This window comes from Pinus tabuliformis, chromosome 6 (assembly GCF_031772625.1).
Source record: "Pinus tabuliformis cultivar Carrire ecotype Pingquan chromosome 6, CPIR1, whole genome shotgun sequence".
NCBI lineage: Eukaryota > Viridiplantae > Streptophyta > Pinopsida > Pinales > Pinaceae > Pinus > Pinus tabuliformis.
In genome coordinates, this window is record NC_142292.1 from 1,796,529,900 (window position 1) to 1,796,552,153 (window position 22,254).

Sequence of the window (22,254 nt, forward strand, 5' to 3'; positions counted from 1 at the left end):
GGTTGTCATATCTCTAACATTTATATGGTTTTATGCTGGTTAGAAGCATGGCTGAATGATTGGCTTATGTCATGGTTATTTCATATATTTTTACTTGTAACTATTAAATGGATGGATGCAAGACCTAATTGATGATGTAGTAGTTCAATGGAGAAGGAGGTGATCCTTCTAGTTATGTTTCATAAGCTTTTCCAGTCATTTATGCTTTGTCTTGTATCCTATACCTATAAGTTGCATTGATGCCAAGTGTTTGACAAAATGTCAGTCCTAGTTGGGGATGCTCAGGCCTAATCGTGAGGGTTATTTTTTATTGATTGACATTGTTATCGTGTTTTTAATGAATTCTGGAAATTACAACAAGTTCTAGATAGAGGCTGTGATTCTGGGCTAGAAAAGTGGCTTAAATCATAGGGTCATTGGCACAAAACTAGCAATTTTGGTCCACAGTCACTGGTAGGTAGGCCTGCGAGAGAAAATTTGGGTTTCTAGTCGCTCCCTTACCCATAGCAGCAGAGCGAATCTAGCCTAAGAGTTGTAGAATAACAGTGGGACCCAGGGAGAGGTTGTTTGAGTGGCTAACTTGTCTCCTAAGGGTTTTGTTGATGATGTTGGATGACTATATGTGATGTTTCGTCAATTCCACTTCCTTAAGGTGACATAGGTAGTTGAATATGATCATAGTATCATCACTTCTCATGTTTACCCTAGTTGGCATGGTTACTTTGGGTAGAACTGGGAGGGGGTGTTACAATCACCCAGTTGGTTTTGGGCCATTAAGTGAGTATACCCCATTTCTGGGGTATATATACCGAGAGGGGAAGAGTTCCATATTATACATCCTCCTATTCATTTAGCCTGATAATTTCCCTTTCAAGATCCCCCACATAATGCTTCCATTCCGCTCGAAACTCCTCGGGCATATTTAAATCCTCAGTTGTGAGCCATCCCTACCTCCAAAGTGTAGTGGTTCGATGATTTGCAACTTGGGACAAACGATTGAAACCCTCATCGTGTAAGGAAAGGGTGATTTCTTGGGGGAGGATATGTTGCCCCTCACTACCAAGTCATGGAGCATAGCCCAACCTATGCCTCTGGTAATTTCCAATCCTTTAGCAAGACTATAAGCTATCAGATCAAAATAATTTAGCACCGCTTGCTAGGAAATCAATATATTTCCTTTCGGCTTGTCAGGTAGTCTGATCCAATTTTCCAGGGGCATGGGAATTATGTATTTTTGGAAAAAAAACCTCAGTGCAGAGACTATTTGTGGATAGCAGCCTCCATCCACCCTTGACTTCCAAATATTTAGCAAATGAAAATATATTATTTAACCTCCATCGTCCCAACAATTTTGGATTTCCTATTCTCGTCCATTTGACCTAGGTAAACACATACTTGTCAACTGATCCTTCCCATAGGTTCTTGAAGCAAATCCACCTGGATTTTTCTAAAATGCATTTGGGGATCCATGCAAAGTCCATCCTTAAATTTAATTTTCCATGACTAATCGACCAACGCGATATATCCATTTGGGACTCCAACTTGAAATCATCTTCTCTTATTTTGCTAATAACTGGTGCCAATCTTTAATCATGTAGTCGTTTGGATTCAGAATCTCATGTATTTCAAACTAGCCTCAAAAGGTCAAGATATCGTATGGGAAAAAAGATCTGATATTGATAATATCTCGATTCTCAATATTGTGAATGGTGATGGAAGATTTTAAGGCATTAATGAGCATACTAGTATCTCTATTGAATAAACCCAAAATATCATGAAGGCACCGGAGATCAGTAAAAGAGGCATTAAAAAAAATTAAAACATCATTAACAAAGAGGAGGTGGGAGATGTGAAAGTTTTGAAGAACCCTTATGTCGTGGAAGTCTGCTCTTATCTTTGTTTCATCAACTATTCTTCTCAATCCTTCTACAACAAGCAGAATGTTACACCCTCACCCCACTTCTACCGAAGTAATAGGCCAACCAGGGGAAATATGTGACAAGAGGTCCCCATAATGGGATTCAACCTCCTATGTTCCCTTAAGGAAATGGAATCGACGAAAACACATCACACAAACCTTCCACATCAGCGACAAAACTCTGAGAAGCCAACCCAACCACTTAGGTAACTAACCCCTAAGACCAACTGAATTTTTAAACCACTAAACCCTCGGAGACTCCCTTGATATGGGAAAGCATGCATCCATGCATCTCCAGGCGCTCCCACAACATGGATATGCATGCGTCCATGGAATTTTTTACCTAGTGTTGTGCCTGCGTCTCCGAGATTCGAGCCAGTTTTTCAAGCCGAGAGCCCAGGTCATTGTCCATAACTAAATGACACTTTCGGAAATGAATTTACACAACATAACAATGATGCAGTTACAAAAACAAGGCAAAGTTCTAGTCTGGACCTATACTAGCCATGACATGAATTTCATCAAACATGTCACAAATATGTAATCTATAGGTGTAAATAACATATCTGAGCATAGGGGTCTCATATTTATATGAGAATCACAAAGAAACATTTCTCCCTTATATCATTAGCTGCATTATCATATATTAGGTCATAGATACATTATCCATTCATTTACAAATCAAAAATGTGAGGAGATCCATACATCATCGCTATCATAATACATGCTTATAACCAACATAACAACAATAGAAATATCAAGGATACATCAGCCATAGAATCCACATATAAACCAATATATTTACATATAAGATACCAAGGAAAGAACCTCTTATTAATGAATGAAAAATCCAACCTAGGATGGGACTACCACGTTCCACCTAGGCATAGAATGGCTGAGCCAATTCTCTCTTCATCCATTCACCCTCTTGCCATATTCCAAGCATGAATGTGGGACTCAATCCAAAAGAATTGGCTAGGGCATCCCGAGGCTAAACCACATCACCCTCATCAATAAAAACCAAGATTTACCGTAATCCACACCGGAACATTGGGCCAAATCTATAAACATGTAATAACATGCTTTACCATGATCTCCACCAGATCACTAGGCCAAAGACAACATGGATGCCACTGATTTCTCCAACTACACCATGAGGAATTTTCCTGCCTCCCAGTCTCTCAGGCTTTACCGTAATCCACAGTTTGATCCAAATCTCACTAGGCCCTAAATCAAGACTTCACCCTCTAGGCTTTACCGTATATCCCTCCATTCACTGGCAAGGATTCCTAGGCCTAATCAAGGGAAACCACCTCTCGGATTTATCATATATCCTGCCATTAATCGATCAAGGATTCCTAGGCCCACTGAGGCACACAATACCTGACTTTACCACAACCCACATTCATGTTTAGGGGTCACTATTCTAGTGGCTTTACCAAAATCCACAATCCGGTTCAGGGATCATTAGGCCATGCTTTATTTCTTTCGGAGATCCACCTCACTTAGCTTCAAATCCATCCGGAATTCCAGGTCAACCAAAAGATGAGAACCCCATCAAACCATGGCCATCCAAAAATGGCAAGGTTAGGCTGAAAACACTCTCATACCTAGCAAAACCCATGTCGTAATAGCAAAGAACCACATGAAATACCATGCATGCCAACTATAGCAAGGAAATCACACATGCAAATCGATACCTGCAAAGAATCATGTTGTAGCTACTTGATCCTGCTCTTCCTCGCTTGCTCCTTCCTTCCTCTTGCCTTCTTTGCCTTTCTTGATCCAATGCCAAAGTGCTCCAAGAAAAATTTGTGTCCAAATGTGTGTGAGAGAGAGAGAGAGGATAATGAGAGAGCTCCAAAACTGAATGACAAAAGGTATCAACTGATCCTCATAAGCCTTTTTATCAATTAGGCCTCTATTTTATTCATTTTCCATTATTTTCCTTCATTTTCCTCCTCACATGCAACATGTGACCTTTCACCTCCCTTTTCTCCTAATTTCCATTATTTTCATCAATAAATGTGCCAGAAATGCCATTTTGTCTTTCCAAATCCTTAGCCATTACCTTTGCCATTTTCCTTAGCCATAAAACTAGAAAACATCAGCAAACATGAATATCTAGCTCTCAAATCTTTGAACTCCAACCCTAATGTTGTGGTGTTGAAAGAAGACAAAGGAGGGTCCACTATCATCATGAACAAAAGTGACTACAATGCAAAAATGTTGGATCATCTAAACAATAGTGGTTGCTACAGAAAACTTAATAAGAACCCATTAAAAATAATCTCCAAAAAAGTATGCAACTTAATCAAAACAAGCAAGATACAAGACAATAAAAATCTCCTAGTTAACAATCCATACACACCTAGAATCTATGGGGCTCCAAAAATTCACAAGGAAGGCATCCCTCTCAGACCCATAGTAAACACTATTGGTGGGCCCACATACCATCTCGCCAAGCACCTTGCCAAGAAACTAAAACCTCTAGTGGGAAACTCTGATTCCTTTGTCAGAGACTCTACCCAATTCATTGAAGAAATTAAGAACATCAAACTTGATCAAAATGACATTTTGGTAAGTTTCGATGTTACCTCTCTATATACCAATATCCCTATTGATGATGCCATGGAAGTTATCTGCAAATTAATGGATCTTAACACATCGAAGCTAATTGAAATTTGCCTAAGATCCACCTTCTTCAGCTTTATGGGGGATGTTTATGAACAAACTTGTGGTGTTGCCATGGGGTCTCCTTTGTCCCCTATTATTGCCAATTTATTCATGGAAGACTTTGAAGCCAAAGCCCTCATGACTTCACCCCTGAAACCTAAATTGTGGAAAAGATATGTCGATGACACATTTATCATATGGCCTCATGGAAGAGAAACCCTAGAAACTTTCAAGAAACACCTAAACAATTTATCCTCTTCCATTAAATTCACTATGGAAGTTGAGGTCAACAATAGCCTCCCCTTCCTTGATATCCTCATCACCAGGAATGATGATGGCTCCATATCTCACCAGGTGTATCGTAAGAAGACTCATACCGAACAATATCTACATGCCTCCTCGCATCATCATCCCACCCATAAACTCGGGGTCCTCAACACCTTGGCCACTAGGGCTCTGAGAATCTCTGACAAGGAACACTTAGAAAAAGAAAAAGAACATCTTATAAAAGTTTTCCTAAAAAATGGGTACAACAAATGTCAAGCCATTAAAGCCATAAACAAAGAAAACACTAGACATAAGAATAATAAAAATTTTGATAATATTGTAGGTAAAGTTAACCTCCCTTACATTCTAGGGACCACTGATAAAATCTCCCGCATCCTAAAAAAGAATAAGATTTTAACCACCTTCAAACCTTTAAACACCATCCGAAGTTGCCTCAATCCGGTAAAAGATCGAATTGATCCTAAGTGTCATAAGGGCGTCTATTTAATTCCTTGTTCGTGTGGCAAACCCTATGTAGGTGAAACTGGCAGATCCTTTAACACCAGAATCCAAGAACACTCTGCTGATATTAAACATAATCGATCCAAAACATCATCTTTAGCAGAACATTATGATAAAACCAAGCATCAAATTTGTATTGAAAATACCTACATCTTAGCTAGAAGTGATCACTACTTCCTGAGGAAATTCAGAGAAGCCATAAAAATCAACAAGTACCCCATTAACCTCAATAGAGACGACGGATGGACCATAAGTGAGAATTGGATTCCCACTTTATCATCCACTCTAACCCCTCCTTAAAACTCTCTCCAACCACCATAATGATTCATGTCTTCAACAATTTATCATTCCCCATCTTTGTTGGTTTACACCAAATATTAACCATTTATTTAATATCATATCCCTAGTACAACTAATTTCTTAATCAACTAATTCCCTTTACTATCTTAATCTCAGATTCTAATACTCTCATATCTGTCTCAATCATAATTTAATATAATAATCTTTATAGAATTTAATATTACTTATCATTTATTAATTAAATAAATCTCAACACATTAATTCATTACCCTCATCACATTACATTCTTGTTCATTTATATCCATTTATCATTTAACACCAATTTAAATCAATATAAATTTATACAATTCCCCCTCTAATTTTTTTTAATTTAATAATTAATTTTAATGAATTTTAATTTAATGAATTTTATTTATAATTAGTTTTAATGAATTTTAATTTAGCAATCAAACTTTCATTTAATAAAAAATTAAATTTATATAATGTTATACCTTAAAATCCCCTCTAAAAATTTTAATTTAATAACTAAATTCATAATTAATTTTAATGAATTTTAATTTAATAATAAAAAATAAGCATAATTAAAATTAATTATAATTATAATTTAATAATAAAACTTTTAATTTAAGAATTATATTTATAATTTTTTGGATAAATTTTAAGTTAATAATCAAACTTTAATTTAATAAAAAATTAATTAATTTAATAATTAAATTTATATAATGTTAAACTTTAAAATTCCCCTCTAAATTTTTTTAATTTAATTTGTAGTTAATTAATTTTAATGAATTTTAATTCAATAATAATTATAATTAATTTTAATGAATTTTAATTTAATAATTAAACTTTAATTTAATAAAAAATTTAATCTAATAATCAAATTTATAATTAATTTTAATTAATTTTAATTGAATAAGTAAACTTTAATTTAATAATTAAATTATTAGTTAACTTTACAATTCTCTAAGATTATTGTCCGCTTTTCATCTCCAACATCTATTTATTGAACTAAGTGGTCGACTAGTCTTTCATAGATCTTTTTCATCCTGATGATGAACCACCATTGCTAGTTCGAAACGTCAATTACAACAACAACCAAATGCTATATGAATCCGAAAACTGATTTACACATAATAAACCAATGAACACCCACACTAGGATGTTTTGCTTAACATTCAGCTTGGAATAATTGTCTAATCAACCGTGGTTATTATTTTGCCTTTATTAACATTTATTACATGGAATTTTCACCAGGGATGTTACAAAACCCTCCCCCTTGGGAGACATTGTCCTCAGTGGTCAACCACACCTATACCTCAGCAAAACTGCTGAACAGAAAACATACTGCCCATGGAGCTTTATAACATAGCTCGATACAATATTTACAATGATCACCCTGCTGAAAAGCAAACCATCATAACAACATAATAACATGACACCCATACCGCTTATTGGAGCTTTATAATATAGCTCATGGTGGAATAATACACCATGAGAACTGATATGATTACCCCTTTTTTTGAGGTAGCAAAAAAATCATATGATTTTGAAAAACGTTGATTCATAATACACTCTTTTTTTTTGGAGCATATTTTGACACTTTAAATTTTCTTATGTATCAAATATAAATTTTTGTTTTTAAATGTTCGTGATTTTCATGCTGATTTTGAAACCTGTTGATGCAGCGTCAACCCTTTTTTTTAGAGGGCTTATTTTTGACACTTTATATTTTCTAATGTATTAAGTGTGGATATTTTTTTAAATGTTACATTATTTGACACTTTAAACTTTTTTATGTCTAATTGTTTTTTAAATGTTGATTACTTAACAAATTTTCTAGTTGTCTTATTTCTCTTTTTTAAAATATTGATTACTTAAAAAACAAATATAAAAAGACAAAAAAAACATTAACAAAATGTAAAAAAAACATCTTGTAAACCATAAAAAATTGAAAAAATAAATAAATTAAAAAAACTATAAAAATACAAAAAAAAAATTAAAGCTATTAGGATATATATATATATAAACAAACCTCATTAAAAAAAAAACCAGAAAATTAACTTAAATAAAAACCCAAAAGAATTAAAATGATTTTAAATAATTTTAAAACAAAATTAAAAAAAAAAAAAACTATTAAAATTAAATTAAAAACATTAAAAAATTATAAGAAACATTAAAAAAAAATCAAATTAAAAAAAACATAATTAATTAAAATTTAAACATTAAAATTAAAATTAAAAAAAGAAAATTAATAACAAAACTTAAAAATAAAAATAAAAAAATCGAGGGCAGCCTTGCCCATGGGCCTAGGGGGCACTGACCTGGGTGGGGCTGAAGTTCGATTCTGAGAATCGGACTTTAGCCCCGCCTAGGGGCCTGGGAGGCGACCTTGGGTAGGCGAAGCTTCGTGCAGCTTCGCCCGCCTAGGGATGCACCCCCTGGGTCCATGGGCGAGGTTGCCCTCAAATTTATTTTATTTTATTTTGTTATTATCTTTTTTTTTTAAATTTGATTTTGATTTTTTACGTCTTTTATTATTATTTTTATTATTTTTTTTAATGTTTTTTTGATATTTTTAATTTAATTTTAATAGTTTTTAAATTTTGTTTTAAAATTATTTAAAATCATTTTTTTGGTTTTTTTTAAGTTAATTTTCTAGGTTTTTTTAAATGAGGTTTGTTTTTTTTTGTTTGTAGGTCTTTCCTAATAGTTTTTTTTTAATTTTTGTATTTTTATTTATTTATTTTTATAGTTTTTAAAATTTTGTTTAAATTTTTTTTTTTTTTTTCAAGGTTAATTTTGGATTTCTTTTTTAACATTTTTATGATTGCTTTTTTTTTTTTTTGTGTTTTGTTTAGGTTAAGTTTGTTTTTGTTTTATTTTTATTTTTATGTTTGATTTTTTGTCCTTTTTTATATATTTGATTTTTTTTGGGTCTTTTTTTTAATTTTATGTTTTTTTTTTTAATATATATATTTATTTACTTTTTGTTATTTTTAAAACTTTTTTGTTTTGTTTTTTTTCATTGTTTTAATTTTTAAATTTATGTTTTCATTATTCTTTTGAAATTTTAATTTTTTTTCGGAGTCATGGTAAAGTATTTTACCATTATTTCAAAATGTTGAAAATTATCCTTAAAAAAAAAACAACGGATGTTATTTCAACATCAACACATCAACACTTTTTGTTTTCAAGGTATTTTTTGGACAATTTTTGCACAAAAATTTGGTTTTCACTGCCATTTTTAAAACATGTTGAAAATTTACCCTTGATAAAAAAATGTTATTCCATCATCAACACTTTTCATTTTCGGGTTGGGAGTTTTTGGCTAGAGTTCTCGTTTTGAGTTTATGGTTCTCATTTCAAAGTTTACATTGCGCCAGTATTTACATCCATATATATATATATATATATATATATATATATATATTCCGAACATCACCAAAACATGTACCAAAAACACACACCAAAGACATATACGAAAACATCCACTCAACCAGTGAATAAAGAAGGATACATAGCCCACATTTAATCTGCCATCTCCCATGTAGCTTCATCGGGCCCAAAGAGCTTCGATTCTACTTTAACTAGCTTTATTGCTCGGTTCCAGGGCATGAGCACCTTTCTCTGCAATATACACTAACGCTCTGGCTGGAATTCTCCATCTGGCTCCACCTGTGATATAGACTAGTGAATCACATGATTAACATCTTTAACATACTTCTCAAGCAATGACACATGGAAAAAATTATGGACTTTTACTATCGGAGGCACTGCAAGTCGATAGGATACTAGCCCAATCCTCTTAATAATCCTAAAAGGTCTACAAAACTATGGTGCTAACTCGACACATTACTCAATCCACAAGGATCTCTTCTTCAGTTTGATGCGCAAGTACACCTACTCCCCAACCTGGAACTCCTTGAACAACCAATTCCAATCTGCATAGCTCTTCTATCTATCATTTGTTGCTTCCAAATTCCTCTTGATTACCTGCATTTCCTATTCCATTTCCGCCAACATGTTTGGTCCCATCAACAACCGGTTAACCGAATCACTCCAACTGATGGGAGTATTGTAGCTCCACTCGTATAATGCCTCAAACAGACTCATCTTCACATATTCTTGATACCCATTGTTGTAGGCGAAATCTACCAGTGGAAGACACTTTTCCCACTTTCACTGCTGATACATCACATACATCCTCAACATGTCCTCTAATATCTGGTTGACCCTCTCAGTCTATCCATCTTTTTGCAATTGATAAGTTGTATTGAAGGCCAACCCTGTGCCCGAACCTACAAACAACTCCTTTCAAAACTTGGAAGTGAACTTTGCATCCATGTCTAACACAATTTTCTTTGGGACTCCATGCAATCTAACCACATCTCTAATGAATACCTATGCTACATCGCTAGCTAAGAATGTAGACTTCACTGGAATGAAGTGTGCAACCTTTGTCAACCTGTCCACAACAACCATGATGGAATCATGTTGACTCACTGTCCTCGAAAAACTTGTGATAAATTCCAAGGGAAATAACCTCTCATTTCCACTCTGGAATTGCAATCAGCAGTAGAAGTCCACCTGGATGCCTACACTTTACCTTCACCTACTGAAAATCCAAGCACCTAGCCACAAACTCTGTTACGTCTCGCTTCAAATTCAGCCAATAATCAAACTTCTTCACTGCGGTTAATGTCTTCTAATAGCTTGGGTTCCCTGAATATGGTTTTGCATGAAACTCCCTCATGTTGGCTTGAGGGGGCTTGGACCTAGGTTTAGATTTAGCTGCGCTAACCAACAAAACCCTACACTATTGGCCCTTTCGGCAACAACTTGCGTATCGCAGGCTACAATCTCACTTGAGGTAGTATTGGGGAATGCTAGAACCAGGCTTCTGCATCTAGGAGGCTATGTGATGTGGTTTAAGGCATTTCCTACAGTTTTAGTTCTGATCTGACCTTCCCAAACCCTTATTCATGAAACTCAAGTGATTTTGAAATAAAGAGAGTTATAATCTTTGCGTAACCATCTAATCATACATGAAATAACATCTAACAGTCGATCCGGATCTTCATGGAGTAATTAAGATAAAATACAGATAAATATCATTCAATCGTGCATAAGTACAAAAAATACATAAGTGCATAAAAATAGACCCAAAATTGCTTCAAATATCTTTTTATTACTTCAGATCTTCCTTATACAACTTTCTAGACCCTGCACACATAGTTGTAGGGGCCCGCGCACTTAGCTGTAGACTTACCAAGGTCTCCACACACTCAGCTGCATGAGCCTTGCCCTTCATCCAAAACACAAAAAGATCTATAGTTACAAGTTCAAAGTTATTTCATCCATCACGTACTTATCTAATTGATTTCCTTAGACTCGCCAAGAGACCCTTTTATATAATCTTTTCTATTACAATACCATGGTCCGCAAACCATGGGTGGATCTCAAAATAATACAAAAATATAAGGGGTTTTGACCTTCCTAAAACCCTTGACTCTTATTTGACCTATGATACTCACGCTCCACTCCTCGAAATGCAGAGACTTACAATATTTTAACAAAATTGACCCAGGGGACCCCGTCCCAACATGCTTCCAACACAATTATGTGACTCGTCCTCGAGTCACTCCATTGGTATGCTCTAGATCTTTGGTTTCAGGCTGGTGAACAAAGACTTCACTGGGTGAAGCACCTCCTTGCATTGAATGGCTACTTGTCGAACTTCTTCTACCAACTTTACCGTAGTTTTCCCGTCAGCTGCTAAGTCGATGGTTTGCTGCATCTGTTACATACTCTTGAGCGTGCCTTCCATGGTCTGTGAGAGATACCCTACTTCTTCTTCCAATGGCTGCATTCATGCAGCGATGATATGCATCTTCTTCTGTAGCTCCTCGATCTATCCTTATAGGGATGTCTCCTCTTTCAACCGGGCGAACCGTTGCACGAGGAATAAGGTGCATGTCATTGCCTTTATCTCGTCATACTGTAGTTTCTTATCCCGAATGGCGACTTTGATCTTCTTCACTTGTGGGTCCTCCTGCAGTGAGGCCCACAGTTTGAGAGTCTCTTTAAACAACTAGATACACTCCTTGACTACAGCATCGAGCTTCGCCCTATCTATTCGGATGGTAGCCTCGCACTTCTCTCTGATCTCTGGTGGTGTGGTGAGTTGTAGCTTCAATTGAAGCTCAATAATTTGGAGCTAGAGATCGAAGCAAACTTTATCCACCTGTGCCTTTAATTCTCTAAATGCATCTACCAACTGTTGCAGTTTTTATTTAGAAGCGGCCTCTGACTGAATTTGGAGCTTGAGGAGCTTAATGCATACTCCGAAAATGACCTGCTCCAGCTGCGCCCTTCTCGCAGCTACCTCATCATGGTCCTAGAGAGCTTTGTACTTTTCATCACACATCTATTGACTGGTGATCTGCGCATCCTTGATCACCATGAGAGCTCGTTGCTCTCGCACCTTAATATCATCTGCTACACCTTGGTGTAGCTCATGCAATGTGGATAGGGGGAGTGCCGCAAGGTTAATACTTACATCTTTGGGCAGCTGGGCACTCTCCCATTCTACGGCATTGTACAAATGTAAAGATCCATCAAGCAGGGGTACGACGCAGAGCTTTGAGGTGAGGACTAACTGCATACTACCCAATGTTGTTGGCTTCATGCTCGCTTGAGACCAGCTTTCTTGAACCACGCTCATTTGAACCTAGCTCACATGAACCTGCAACTCTGTGAGGCCCGCTTGGACCTTTGTCAAAACAGACTAATATTGATCTTGAATATGGCCCCAAATTTCTTCTTTCACATTCCTAACAATATCTCCAATTTCATTAAGGTCCCCCTCAGTGAGGACCATGGCCTCCACACTAGTGGACTTAGCAGACTTGTGCTTCTTGCGTGCACCTCCCGCACTTGACTTTTGTCGTCATTTAAGAATAAAGGGAGAATTAATGTTCTCCGAGCCTACAAAGGCGTCTTTGGTACCCTGATCTAGTTCTTTGGTATGCTGCTCTTCGTTTTGCTCGCCCTATGGTTCCTGCACACTATTTTTCTCTAGGTTGATGGTAACCTTCTTCTTTTCCTTTTGCACTGCTTTACTGATGCCTGATGCGCCTTATGCACTAGTACCTGTGATACCTTTGATAATATCCATTGGAAGGAGCCAGTCAGTCAGCCACTAAAGGATTAATTGTGTGATATCATCTTCGGTGACCAAGAACGGAAACGCCATCCATTTCTTTGTCAAGTTGCGCCTCACGCAGATGTATACATGATGGAAATTGACCTTAAAATCTGCAATGTGCCGATATTTTTTGAACAGAGTGGGTGACAACCATGGTTTCTGGTTAATCACCATACACAATTCTGTTTCAAACAGTACCCAGAACATCTTGTTTTCAAAGACACGGGCAGGGTCCTTCATTGTCCACAACGAGGCAAAGTTGGCAGCCTCGCACAACTCCGGATCCATCATTGGGAACTGGGAATCCTCTGGTGTCCTCCAAGCTATCAACGCGATCAATAATAATAGCCATGTGTAGTGTAATGCTTTTCCTTCCTCCTGTGCTTCACGGAAATCATCCAAGAATTCTTGGCAAAGGTACTTTTCCTAATTGAATTGGACCCCCTGGTTGCACTGTGCAGCTAAGGATACCACTAGTGTCAGTACTTCATTGGCACGACACTTTCTCATGATTTTTCCTGCCAAGATCTGTGCAAAAACTACACAACTTCATCTGAGATAGAACTAATGGCATATCCCCACGACTTCTTCACCAACCGAAATTCACTTTTCATTGCTCCGCGAGATTTTTCTCCTATTACTTCCCCACAAAAGCATCTGCAGGGTTCACTCCCTAATATGGTAGTGTTGTGATTTTGCGGATCGACATATCATCAATTGGGATGGACCCTCCCAGCCAGAGGCATCTGTCATGAACCAGCGCCAACAACTGGTGCACACAAATGGTAGTAATAATACTGCGGCTAAAATATGGGACATACAACATATTAAGCAATGCTATGTGCTCAATACTGGCCACCCACTTCATCGATTCAATCCTTGTAACGCCTGTATCCTCATAGTAGACTATTTTCAAGTATTTACTGGGTTCTAATTGCGGAAATTTCTGATGATCGCCCAAATCCCAAAGATCCATCTACAGAAATGGTACCTGTGCCAACAAATTTCCCTCAAGAGGTGCTTCCTCTGGGAGCAATGGCATGAATACGTTGAATTTCAAGGAGTCAGGGTCCTTAGTTACTTTGGTGGTTGGTTTTCGTGGGGGTATATACGACGACAACCAGGAAATTGGCTCCGCGCCTTTTGCGCTGATATCCTCAATCCCCATATTCATCTCTTCTTTGTCCAGGTCCCAAGGTTATATAGGCTGCTTGTTTTTATCCATATGACCCTTTTATCTCTGCTCAGTTGGGATTTTTCGCGGAAATTACCAAACCAGGGGTTGTTGTGGCTTTTTCTGCTTTTTCTCTCTTGTCATGGAGGCAATAGGTTTTGGCCTCGGTGACCTGGGTGCTATAGCAAGGACTAGCGGTGTTGCAGTCATGATATTTCCTACCCCTTTCTTCAAGAATTCTTGCTTAACTTTTGCCCAACTCAGGTAACCGGACATACATCAATACACTCAGCTCATTAAGCGCAACAACACATAACAAATTCTCAAGAAGCAAAGTGGCCAAGTGTGGAGTGGGGTGCAATATTTATAACTTGATTTGAATTCAAACTGTTTGTTCCCCCGTAAATCTTGCTCATAAATGTGATTTTGGCGGCAGATTCTCCCAGATTTGCGCCTTAAATGCACTTCCCCCACTCCTTTTAACGAAAAAATAGCTGTCAAATCAAATGTAGCTACTCTAATAGTCATTTTCTGGGTAGGATGCGCGAAAACTCTCCTTGTGGTGCAGCTACCTCGTCGCAACTTCCATCTGCACGTTCTTCCAACACATCATGCAACCTTCCTCCTTTGATAATTTTTTTCCTTGGTAACATAGTTTATAGTCCCGAACTTTCTTTCAACTGCTAGAAGCACTAAGACTTTCCCACGTTCATGTAGTCATTGCACAGGGGTAGGATTGTCCCTATAAACCTTCAGCTTGCTCCCATTAATCCTGCCCAGAAATACTTCCCCATGTAGCTTCGCGAGCTAAAATGCATCACAATTTGAAATGTCCTTAATTACATATGGTCCCAGCTAGTGCATCTGAAACTTCCCTAGGAACTTGGTAAACTTGCTATCATACATTAGTACCAAATCACCATTTTTGAAGGTGTGTTTCTTGATGTGACGATTGTGCCATGCCTTTTCTATAGCTTTTTATATATGTTGATGAAAACCAACCAAAATGTGGTCTTCTTCTAACGCCACCAACTGTGCGAGGCATTCCTCCCTAATGTTGCAATATGCCAGCTTGGTTATTACTGTGATTCTTAGGCTAGGCACTATGTATTCCATTGGCATTACCGCTTCTTGTCTGTAAACTAGTCAAAAGGGTGTTTTCATAGTCAATTTCTAATAGGTATTCCTATAGGCCCATAGAATTGCTGGTATGTGCACATCCTAATCATTCCTATTAACATTGCATACCTTTGTGAGGGAATTCTCTAAGATCTTGTTGAAAGCTTCAACAGTGCCATTCGCCTGGGGGTGATATGGCGTACTCTTCTGATGGTACATCTGGAACTCTTTTGTTAAAGCTGCGATTGTCTCATTTAGGAAGTGTGACCCTCTGTCACTCATCATAATTTTTAGGTATCCAAACCTTGATAGAATAAACTCAAATATGAACTTCGCAGCAGTGTCCACGCTACAATCCTTCATAGGCTATGCCTTGGCCCACTTGGTTAAGTATTCTGTCGCAGTGATAATATAACGCACTCCTATCTTTTTTCCTGGTGGCTGAATAGGTCCAACAAAGTCAATTGACCATTTATCAAATGCTTGTAATGTGACATGTGGATTTAATGTAAGTTCATCTCTTCATGGTGGTCTCCTGGTCCTCTGACACACATCGCACACACTGCAGTATTCCTTGGAATCTTTATGTATTATTGGCCACCATAGTCCTGTGCGTAGGATCTTCTACGCAGTAGCCTTACCTGCATAGTTTCCTCCAACGACACCACCATGTGCTTCAACTAGAATATTGTGTCTTTCATATTCAAGTACATATCGGCGTAGAACTTCATCCGACCCCATCTTATATAGTTGTCCTACAATCATAGAAAAATTAGCAGCCCTGACCACTAGTTCCTTCTTTTGTTGCTTCGTATAACCTTCAGGAGCTACACTAGTAGATAAAATTGAATGATGTCTACAAAATGCTCATCTGCAACCCTGACAAGAAAGAGCTGCATGTTAGGTAATCCTTCCTCAATATTTGTAAGCTTTTTGCCATTTTCGACCCGAGAAAGGTGGTCTAGTCTAGTCTTCAATCTCCTGGGCTTCACTATGACTTCAAAATCACATTCTTGAAAAAGGAGAAACCATCTACAATTCCCCCCCCACCAACACATGCTTATTGATGAGGTATTTCAAAGAAGAATGGTCCATTTACACCTTAAAGTGCGCACCTAGTAGATAATGCCTAAACTTTTGCAGTGCATAAACCATGGCAAAACCTTTGCACTTTCTAGTTGAGTAGTTCCTTTCGAACTTTAGATAGTTTCCGATTGGCGAAGGAAATTGGGTGTTCGATATCTCCTACCCTTGGTTGTGTTAAGATGGCTCCCAACAGTATTCAAGACGCATCCACATGCACATGAAATTCCTTCTTCCAACATGGGAATACTAGGATTGGCGTCGTAACCATCTTCTCCTTCAGAGTATCCAAGCTCTTCTGACAACCGTCATCCCAACAAAACATAACATCCTTATTTAACTTCTCCATCAGTGTAGTGATATGTGCATATGCCTTAATAAACTTCCTATAGTACCTAGTATGACCCAATGTTGCGCGTAGCTGCTTTACATTCCTAGAGGGCTCCAGATTGATATGGTACATATAAAATACATTTATTCAGGTTCAGAGAGATATGGTACTTCCTACAGGTATCCAACATTAAGCACAGACTAGAGACATGCTTCTTGAACAACCAAAACACTGTCCAATCATCAAAGTAGACTTCCAAAAACTTATGAATGAACTCCTTGAATGTCGCGACAACCACCCTAGAGAAAATTGTAGGAGAATTTTTGAGTCTAAAAGGCATAACTGTATACTGGAACGACCCCCATTCGGTAGCGAAGGTAGTCTTGCTTCTATCCTCTGACGCGATCTTAATTTGGTGGTATCCCGAGAATCCATCTGTAAATGAGTATGCTTCCTGTCTACCAACATTCTCAAGAACTTCATCTGTAAATGGCGTAGGGAATGGATCATGGACACATGCATCATTTAGCTTCTGCAGATCTATGCAAATCCTGATATCACCTTTTTTTTCTTCTCTTGGACCACCATAGGACTGACCCACTTGGATTCCTCTATAGGCTCGATTATTCTGGCCGCGACCATTTTATCAAGTTCCTCCCATACCTTTTCCTTGTATTTGGGGTTCAACCGATATGGGCACTGCTTAACTGGCTTCACATCGGGTTTTAAATTAATCTTCATCACCCCCAATTATCCTACTATCCCCTTCAAGTCAGAGAGCTTGGTTGGAAATAAACCCTGATATTCATGTAAAAATTTAGCTACCTTATCCATTGTATCTTCATCCCAATGGTCACCAATGTTCGTGAATTTTGGTTTTTCTTTTGAACCAATGTTCACTTGCTTTGTGCGCACCGATTGTGAAATATCAGGGATTTCCGCACTAGGACCCCCAAAGTTGCATTGTCTCTCTGATTAAGGGATATTAATATTCCATGGATCCTCATCAACTTCTTTTGTTGTAACATTGTAACATTCTAAATCATGTTGCAACTGCGTACTCCAGTGAGGTTGTACCTGTTAGAGTCGGTCTGGTCAGCCCTCTGTCAGAGATCAAAACTCTTTGTGCATGTCAATTTTAGGTGTCCTGCTCCATTCACTCAGCTTCATTCCGCTATGGGCATGCCATGATCTGATAGAGAAAGTCATGCTAATCATTTCCCTTCATGTCTGGCTCCTGCTGGCTCAGGTCTTTTGTCAATAATCACCAAAGTCCATGATAGTCAAGGTCTGGTCCTTTACAGGACAAAAGTCATTTTCTATGTTTGGGTCTAGGAATTCATCAATTTGGTCTTTGAAACATGTCCAATAAAGCCATGCAGGCCAGAGGGAGGCCCTTACATAGCTATGGTTCAGAGAGCTTCATCGTCATGTTTTGAAGAAAAGTCAAACAGTGTCATTTATGAAATTTTTTTCCAAAAAATCGCCAGTTGACATTTTCAGATGCAGTCATGGTTTCAGTGGCCAAATGCCCTGTCATACAGTCCCTGCAAAGATGTGCCGAAAATTTCATCATTTGAGCCAAAATTTCAAAGGAAAAGTGAAAATCAGTGTGTTTTAAAGCCAGTGAAAAAGTGCAAAACACAACATTAGAAAATGGGTTTTCAAGGAAGCAAAAATTAAACCCATCTCTTCCAAGGCTATATATACATGTTTTTATCCAAATCAAGGGCATTGTGCTATTACAAGCTTTGGAGAGACATTGCAAAGGTGTGAGGGCGAAAATCGTGAGCGTTTGAGTGAGTGGGAGCTGGTTTTAGAGGGCGCGGCGCACATACCCAGGAGCGCGGCGCACACAGAGGGCGCGGCGCACACGCAGCCTGCCCCCAGTTCAAATTTTCTAAGGGCGCGGTGCATACCCAGTGCGCGGCGCACTGGGTTTTGCGCGCGGCGCACACAGACCAGGGGCCGAAAAACGTTGCCAAAGCACTCCAAATTTTGGTGAATGCTATCAAATCGAGAGGTAGGCCTTACGACATCACCTGTTCATCAAATTTTATCAATGATATGGTGTTTATAGAGATGTTTGAATGTCACCAAAATGCATAAGGTCAACCATAAGAAATCACCAAGAAAATGATGGCTAGGGTTGTTAAAATGTGTTGTTAGTGCCAAGGTTTCACTCCACTCACCTTTTCCCCTCACCTATCATTTTTCCCATCCTCCCTTTATCATTTTTCCTAAAACCCCTACCCTAAGTCACTACCAAACCCTCTCCCTATCCCTCCACTATTCGGTCAACACAAAATCACCATAAGACAAGCTCATTGTGCAAGCAAGGAGGTGGAAGAAAGGTGCACGGTCGAAGATTTGAAGAGTGAAGTGATTAAGAGAAATTTAGGGTGATATCAGAGCGCGTGGCGCACACACAAAGGAGTGTGGTGCACTCATTGGGTGCGGCACACACAGAGCTCGTCCACTGTGTAAATCCGCCACTGGCGCGGCGCACTCAGAGCGCGCGGTGCACTGGGCATTGCACGCGGCGCACAGGGATATAAAGCCTAGAAACCAATTAATTTGCCTAAAAATTTTGTGGATGCTCATCAAATTTGAAAGGTAGGCAACCTACCTCCACTCTTGCATCAAACTTTAAAGGAATAGCATGGTTTTAGGAGTATAAATCAAATGCAAAATTTTTTATAAAGCAAACAAAGGAAGACACAAAGAAACCATGATCCTATGGTTTGTGCTACAGTGACAGTGCTGCCAATGTGTTTCAAACCCTACCCCATCAACACTATACCCAAACTACTCCCAAGTCCTTGACAAATCTCTCCCTTTAACCCCTATTCCCATTACATCATTCCCTTCCTAATATTCCCTATTTTATTGTCCCCTTGGTGGTAGATTGTCAGAGCAACTACCAGCTTCATTGGAATCAAAGGGCAACATAAAACTCAGGGTACAAACAATAGTAATGGCATCCGAAGTTTCATCAGAATATGAGGAGGAGACCCACAGTGACATAGCTTTAGGAGAAAGGTCCCACAGGAGACATCACGGGAGTGGCAGACATCTTAGAGATGAGCCAAACACCCTCACCGAGTTGCAGTCTATCTTGGTTGGGGTCACTTTCACATTGACACCCGAAACCATATTAGTGGCAACATGCATACCAAACATTGGAGAGCAGTGGCATAAGAAAAAGAAGGTAGAGAGGCATCATTACGAGCCTTACATCAAAGACAGCTATTTGAGCCACCTCACGAGAGTTTTTCCATTCAGATTTTTGAGAGACGAGTATGCCCCGCTCATGAGATTGATCATGAAGTATTTCAATTGTGAGGGGAGGTTTTCTCGCCTTTATGCCTATCACATCAGGTTGCTCATGCACTTTACCAGGGTGTGGATGATGAGCCTCCCATTTTTCATCTGCGGGAACATAGAGAGGATGAAGAATTTCATGCAGCACAAGACCCCTCGACAGCAGCTCAACAATGTTTATCACTTTGCCCTTATCTGGATTTTGGTGGACCATCAGTGGGGATTGCAGGGTATTGCTTGGGAGGACTTCATCTCCCGTGACTTCTTCAATGCTCCACAGGTGGTTTCAGAGGCAGAGCGTGAGATAGGGGACCCATCTCATTAGTATGAGTGACATGAGACTGCTACTACGCCAGTATACATCACCTATCAGAGAGGCAGTAGACCCTTATTTGCAGCAACAAAGCGAGTGTTATCTCCACCCAGGGTGGAAGGGGCCTCACTTCCGACATCGACATCACAGGAGCAGGGTAAGAGTAAGGAGCCAATGCAGGATGAAGGGCCATCAGGTGAGTGAGAGACCGAGTTTGTTCTCCTCCAGGATGATGAGACAGATGCATAACCAACAAATGCAGAGCTTACGAAGATCATCTAGGAGCAGCAGTCAGTAATTGAGTCCTTATCCCTTAACTTGGAGAGGGCCAAGTGGAACATGAAGTGCTTGGAGCAGAGAAAAAAACAGCTTGAGGACCAACAGACGATCATGGAGCTGCAAAACATTCGTGAGCATCGCCAAGCTGCTCAAAGAAGAAGGGTTGCGCTCACATCTTTGGAGCAAGCAATCAATGAGGATCAGGAGGCCAACCTTGAGAGGGTCAACATGCATTTGGAGAGGCTACTGGACAAAGCCAACTAGGACCTTTCTCTACTGAGACATATGGCTTTCCGTTACAGGGTGAAAAACATGAGTGCACAGGCCCGGATAAGGAACTTGAAGGCAAAATTGAGTAAAGCAACAAGAAGGGAAAAAAGGGCAAAAGAGAAAGATCGGCTTCGAATCTTAGTAGAGGCTTCCTTGGACCATCATAACACCCCATAGAGATCCTCCAGCCCAAATTTCAAAAAATTTGGGGAAATTTTGGTCACTTGGTAATTTTTTGGGTAAAAAAACAGGGATTTTCTCCCTGTGCGCCGCACCACTGGCGCGACGCTAAAATTATAGAGCTCCAAATGAGGAATGGCTTGCAGTTTTGGATTCAGAATGGAAAATTACGACTACTGGTGTCCGGGCAAGAAATTTGGGCAAGATCTGGGTCTCCTAAAGGTCAAAAAACACCCAAAAATGGCCTCTCTGCCACTTTTTTGACACACAGAAAGCAGTATTGGGAGAATGGAGATTTGGAGGGGCAAATGAGCACCAAATTTAAAAATTCTAGTTGGGTTAGAAAGTAGACAGGATAGGATTTCCAGCAAGCCCACTTGGGCACATTTTGGACACCTGCAAGTGCCCCAAAACAGGCCCCAAAGTAGCGCGACGCACAGGAAAAATGGCACAGCGCACAGAGGAAAAAATTGCCAATTTGCTTCCGTTTCGCGAAATTTCGGTTCGCGACTTCTCCAAGTGGGCCCGCTCATCTACACTTCAGTTTTTTGGCACCAAAGGTGGCATTTAAAGAGTTTTTTCTCCAGATTGGCTTCTATCCAAGTGGCGAAGGAAGGCAAACAGTCACCCAAAGCCAAATGTCATGTCTGTAGCGCTACACCTATAGCTAATGGTTGGCTCTCCATCTCCATTTCGCAATGATTCGAGTAACTCCCCAACCCTTGGGTGTTATATCTCTTCCTCACAAATTCTAAATATTGTATGAAAGTTATTTGCAAAGGGTTGGTTGGCTTGTAACTTCTGGGAGACTTTGGGAAAGAAACTTTGTTTCTTCACTGTGTATTTTTGACAGAGAATTAATGAAAGGCAACGGCTCTATTTCATGAGATTCTTGTGGTTGTGAGTGTAGCAAATGTGTTTCTTATGTTTTCATATGTATTTCGTTATGTTTCATAATTCAATTCATGCTCATTTCCAGTGAAATTTTTCTGAGTGAGATTAGGTAGAATTCAATTTTATTGCTCTACCTGTGGGAAAATTTCATTTTCAGTGTTATTCTTTTGTTGAAAAGGATTCATGTCACTATGCCCTTTTCACTGTCTTCAACAATCTATTCATGCCACGGTACCTCAAACTAAATTGTTACATTTTCCGCCTACCTTGCCTCACGGAATAATTTATGCCTTTGTATTAAATTCTCTGTTCTTTGCTGAGCACCGGTCCCATAACATTCCAGAAGCTCGGTCATTCATGAAAATTGTTTCTATAATCCCTATTCACTTACTAGCCT